This window comes from Nilaparvata lugens, chromosome 9, assembly GCF_014356525.2.
Source record: "Nilaparvata lugens isolate BPH chromosome 9, ASM1435652v1, whole genome shotgun sequence".
Lineage (NCBI taxonomy): Eukaryota > Metazoa > Arthropoda > Insecta > Hemiptera > Delphacidae > Nilaparvata > Nilaparvata lugens.
Window position 1 is genome coordinate 25,221,279 of NC_052512.1, and position 6,000 is coordinate 25,227,278.

The 6,000-nt window shown below is 32.3% G+C and overlaps 1 protein-coding gene across 1 annotated transcript in view; it reads left to right on the plus strand.

Annotated features, from left to right (window-relative positions):
- LOC120353085 overlaps window positions 1–6,000 on the plus strand; it is a 38,594-nt gene that overhangs the window by 15,457 nt on the left and 17,137 nt on the right. The window lies entirely within an intron of this gene.

Consider the following 6,000-nt stretch of genomic DNA (forward strand, 5'->3'; position numbering starts at 1 on the left):
CTTTTTCATGATCCAATTATATTATAATATAATATATATTTTTATAATCATCATGCTCTTCGTGCTCTCTCTTTCATTATTCTTTGTAATCTTCTTTTATTATTATACTTTGATACTTCTCAGTCCGGTCAACGAAAGGTTATACAGAAAACGTTTGGATGACAGTTTTTGACCTCGTAGTTCTGTTTAGGGTGGTGGGGAGATAAACATATCAATAGTTCTCACCCCAACCACTGTGCTGAGGTCGTGGGGGTGGTTAAAGGGTATTTTTTGGTCTCACCCATATAACTTGGAAACTATGCTTCTTATGGATATGACCATTCTATGCAAAACTGAAGAGTACATAATTTCCTGCGATATTGATCCAAAAACGTTTTTTATATCTCCTCTCAAAGTTGTCAAGGTATTCGCTCTTCAAGGTGTGACATTTTTGAAAAAATGCGATTGCTTGCAATTTTTGCTATTTTTGCTCTTATAACTTTCTAAAAATAAAAGTAAAAAATCCGAGCTGATCATGTGCTTATCCAGCATCAAATTCTCTTGAATTTCATGTATAGTTTTACAAGTTTGCGCATTCCCCCACGAATTTTGCAGAAGCTTTATTGATGAGTGTGAAATCTACAAAAATTTCCTCCCTTTTCCTTTTATACCCTTCATTGCTTACCCGTGTTAAGCGGGTTGCGTTATGCGCCCGGGAGTGCTGTTGACAGGATGGCGACTCAGCTAGTTAAGACATTCTGTAGAATGTGGTCCTTTCTTTCTTCCACTTATCTGAACTATATTTTGCATGAGAAGAAAAAATACCTATAGTCGTACAGTCGCGGACTGAAAAGAAGATCCATTGGTAGATTCATTAGACCCTTCCACAGCATCAACATGCCACTATGCGAATAGTGAGGTCCACGTTATGATGGCAGTATTTGATTATCATTAGTGTTGCTATCTTTGTCTAGCATTCGACAAAGGATATCACTATCCTTCTCTAGCTCCACAACGGTTTTTAACAATCTATAAATATTATTAATTGAAAATTATGAAACCTCAGTTGTTGGAATTTATTATTAGATCATTAAAAAATATATTTTCTTGACGGATGAATGTATATTATACATCAAATATACCGGTATCAGCTATCCTCTATAGAATGCAGTTACAATTCCAAGAATCGGCAACATTGTTCTCCTGCCTTTCTCCACTGATTTTATAACTTGGACCTTACTGTAGCAATAGCATTTAATCATACAGCTGATTTTTTGTATCCAGATATTTGGGTAAACTAGCCAGGATAACGTAATAATTTTATAATATTAAGTTATACAGCAAAGTTGTCTTCCTTCTACCCAAGCCCTCCCCAGCACCACACCGAGCAACTATAGGGATCTTCTCATCAGTCCAATACTGGAAAACTCACATTAGTTATTCATATAGGTGGATGTAGGAGAAGAAGCGAAGAAGACGGATAAGAAGAAAACAACAGAAAAGGAAATTGACAAGGATCAGGAGAGAAAGTGGAAACAGAAAAACGTATAAGCCAGGAGGGAAAGATCGAATCTCTATAATAAAGGAATTGGAGAAAAAGGTGAAGTAGGCCTATCATGTTTTATAATTTGTTTACCGAGCGAAGTAAGGTTCAAGATTCAAGTCGACGGTTTTGCATTTCTCTTTATGTTTATATTTCCAAAATTCAAATTTCAAAATTTTCAAATTTCAAATTTATTCAAGTAAGTTACAATACATTCTGGTTCATACACGAATCTACAATAAATTACAGTACAACAGCCAATTATGCAACAAATTTCACATAATATGAAAACTTATTAATTACAATGAAGATTGAATGCAACATTAGAATATTGATAATATAGTATTGTAATATAACTACATAAATCAGCGGTGTTTCAACAATGAATAAATGATAATTTCAATGAATAAATATACACCCCACTATATATTATATGTGTTGGGATATAAGTAATTAGTTGCTTATTGCGTGTAATAATTACTATTTACAAACTTCATTCACTGATATGGGATTGAAGTTTTTTATAATAAAATTAGTAAAAATGTATAATATAAACAAACAAAATTATGGAATTAGTAAATAAATATTAATGTTCTATTAAGGATAATAATAAGAAAGGTTATTTTTAGAAAAATGAAAAACAGTAAAGAGTGGAATGAAGAATAAATAGTTTCAATATTTACAGTCTAACTAAATTTTCACAATTTTCCACTCCAATATCAACCAACCAGGAAAATAAACTTTTCTTGAACCTGTGTCTATTGAATTCTTCCCTAATGTAACTTGGTATTGAATTATAAATTTTTGGTCCCAAATATGTGTAGTTTCTTTGCCCAAATAATGTAGTGTTCATCCTTGGTACTATTGAATACGTGTTTCTCTGCCTTGTTTGATGGTTATGATCTGCCAGTCTTATGTGTTCGTTGTTTCTCCTCATTTGCGTGATGATTTATGTTCCGTATTTACGGCGAAATGCGGTAATAGATTTTCATGAAATTTGACATGTATGTTCCTTTTTGAATTTCGCGTCGACGTAAATATGGTTTTTTTTGGAATTTTGCATTTAAAGGATGATACAAAAGAAAAGGAGTTCCCTTCCAACGCCAATATTTATTTCTTTTATTCATTTATTCATATACAATTAAGGTATATAGTAGTATTAAGCCATAGTAAAGTAGTATTTTCAATTTCAGTAAGATCCCCAATCACAACCATCGTCAAATATCATTTGTGTATGAGGATATTAAGCCGTTCTCGGACTTTCCACCCACTCTGTATAAATGATAACTTAATTCACACCCTATTTTGAATCCAAAATATTACCGTGAAAATCAGACTGTTAAATTATTCAACATAAATCAGCTGTCGAATGGATTATAAACTGCATGACATGACGCATGCAATCCAATATCTCAATGTAACTTGATAAAAAATCAGCTGCTGTGTGGACTATTAATTGCATGCCTCATTGGATGCAATTTTTATGCACTATTAAATGAACTATCGATTGCATGCAATAACGCATGCAATTGATTACTAAAATAACATAGTATTGTCTCTCGACCTTCCTCTGCTTTGAACTCGGGCTGACCTGTTGCCAGTATGTCTTGAAGGAGATTAGCTTTTGATGTTAGCATTTTTGATGCACCAACCCCAACAGCCATCAGCCGTTTTCACACCGATATCTCGCCGACACGACATACAGAAAGGATTTTCTCTGATGTACAGTATAAGAGGAGTCTGTGGTTTATATCTGCGCGAGGTCTACTGTTCACAGAACTACTAGTATATATAAAAGTTATTACAACTAGTGAAAAGTGAATTTAGAATGCAATTCTGGATTAATTATTCAAAAATTAACCAATATGTTGTGTTTCAGCCTACGATATCAGTTGAATAATCATTTTGCCGGGCCATACAGATGGAATAATAAAATCTCACAACAGATGATGAAAATTTTAGTATTGTATCTGCTGTTCATGGAAGGATAATTTTTCCTTTTCATGACCTTCAGCAAGTTTTCTCAGGGATGAGACCTAGTGCAATCAAATTCTTATATCATAAACCTACTATGTACCAAATTTCGTGTAAATCGTTAGAGCCATTTTCGAGATCCGTTGTACATAAATAACCATATAATTATCCGGACAACCAGAGATAACCAGATATCCAGATATAAAAATATATACAGAATTGCTCGCTTAATATAATAGAAAATTTTTATATCTGGTTATTTTTATATATGGTCATAAATAACCATATTCAACGGATCTCGAAAACGGCTCTAATGATCTTCACGAAATTTGGAACATAGTGGGTGTATGATATAAAAATTCGATTGCACTGAATCTCATCATTGAAATGATAATTATTCATCCTTGGCTGAAACAGGTGAGACACTCGTCGTCTGTGGATAGTAAAAAGTGAGTGAGTGATTCTGTGGAAAATCAAAATGATCGCATCCCCGAAATTCATAAGCTGACATATAGCCAGCTGTAAAATATAAACACAATCATTTTAGAGAATCTGTGTTCTGTTTATGTTCTGCATTGTGTTATGTTTATCAATAAATAAAAATAACGACCAAAGCTCGGTGCCCCGATATTCTGATCTAATCCTACAATCATATAGGCCAGCGATAAAGACTGATCTGTTGAAAAATTCAACATTGCTATGAACTCAGTTCAATTATTTAATGAATAATTCATTGTTTATTTTTACATCTAGTATCATTATCGTTAAAAATTACATACTGTAGTTGTATAGTATTGGATTTATCCGATTTTATTCAATGGCATTTTAAATGTGTATAATAAAATATTAATCACCTCCAATGCGAAGTCTCATATCACTTTGAAATATTTCAACTTTTATTCATAATTTGAATTCCTCAATTCATTTACAGAGAATTATTGGATTTGGGTTCACAGGTCTTCACAATGGGGAAGACCCATTCGACTTGATTGTATTATTATAGTGCATTTCAATATTTTGGAATAGACCTTAAAACAAGACTAAACAGCTTTTAGCTTGAAAAACTACAATATGGTATGTATTTTCATCGCAAAATACTTGATAATTTATTATTCTCTGTACGCTATTTTGGAAATTAATTTAAATATTTAATAAAAAAATCTAAAAAAACTATTTAATTGATAGATTATTAGAAATGATGAACAAACTCAATTTCTTCCTGATGAAGAGCAATAAGAAAAAAACCTAAGATGGATGAAACAATCCCTTGCATATATCTCCAGAAGTCTCTCCAAACTTATTAATGGTGTATTCAATTGACCTACTATGAACTTACTATACATACAGGGATCAAGAAGTTAGTCACTTGAAGAGAACCTAGATGACATAGAATGATTCAGATCACATGCAGGAAGGCTATTGGGGCCACTGCTAGGGTGGGCACACAACAGTTAGTCAAGACAAGACTAGTCACGATTAGTCACAATACTTCGCATAGTTGCTTATGAAGCAACACACACCGATTAGACATGTCTTCATAAGCAACTATGTGAAGTATTTTGACTAAACGTGTCTTGTCTTGTCTTGTCTTGACTAACTGGTGTATGCCTAGCCTTACTTTTGGTATTATATATTGACTGAATTGCCTGAATATTACTTAACAAATGAATGATATTGAAATCTTCTTCTTCTCACAAAAAAGGATTAGGTTATAACCTGTTCCGACTCACATCTAACCAATTATTCAAATAAACATAAAAAATCCTATTATTGCCACCACTTGCGTGGTCTGCCAACATCTCTTTTGCCTACTGGCTGATAATTACAGACTTAGTAATCTCTCAGCTGACATTCTTTGAACATGCTCTCTCCATTGATGTCGATTCTCCATAAATCATTCATTCATGCTGCAGCTATTTAATTTTATTTTTTAAAACTTTTGAATGATATTGAAATAACAAATAAAATTAAAATACTGAATTTTTCAAATTCTATCTGTCCATTCTTCTATATTGGATATTTCTTATGAATTTGATTTGATAAGTAAAGGATTCAGTGAAGAGGAGGGTCTGATGCCAAAGTGAACCAAGTCATTTCTTCTGTTTTTTCAGTATTGATTGTTGTAAGTGAAATCCATTTTATAAATTCAATATTCATGGTATGTTTATTTTGAAAATGTATAAGTAATTTATACATATTTCTTCCAAGAATGAGCAAGAAATTTCAATTCAGGGACTTTGCATGTTACTAGTGAAGAAAAAAATATGTTTAGAAAACCGAACTTGGTTCACTTTGGCACCAACATTCAACTTAGTTCATTTTGGCATAGCGAGATTTTGATTTTTGGTGAAAGGATCTATACTAAAAATCACACAAACTGTCGATCTAACTGTTATATTTCAAATAATACAGTAAGATACAGCATAAAGAGAAGTACGGTACTGAAAATATTCATAATAGTACCATTCATATTAGAATAAAAATATTTCAAATTAATATTACAA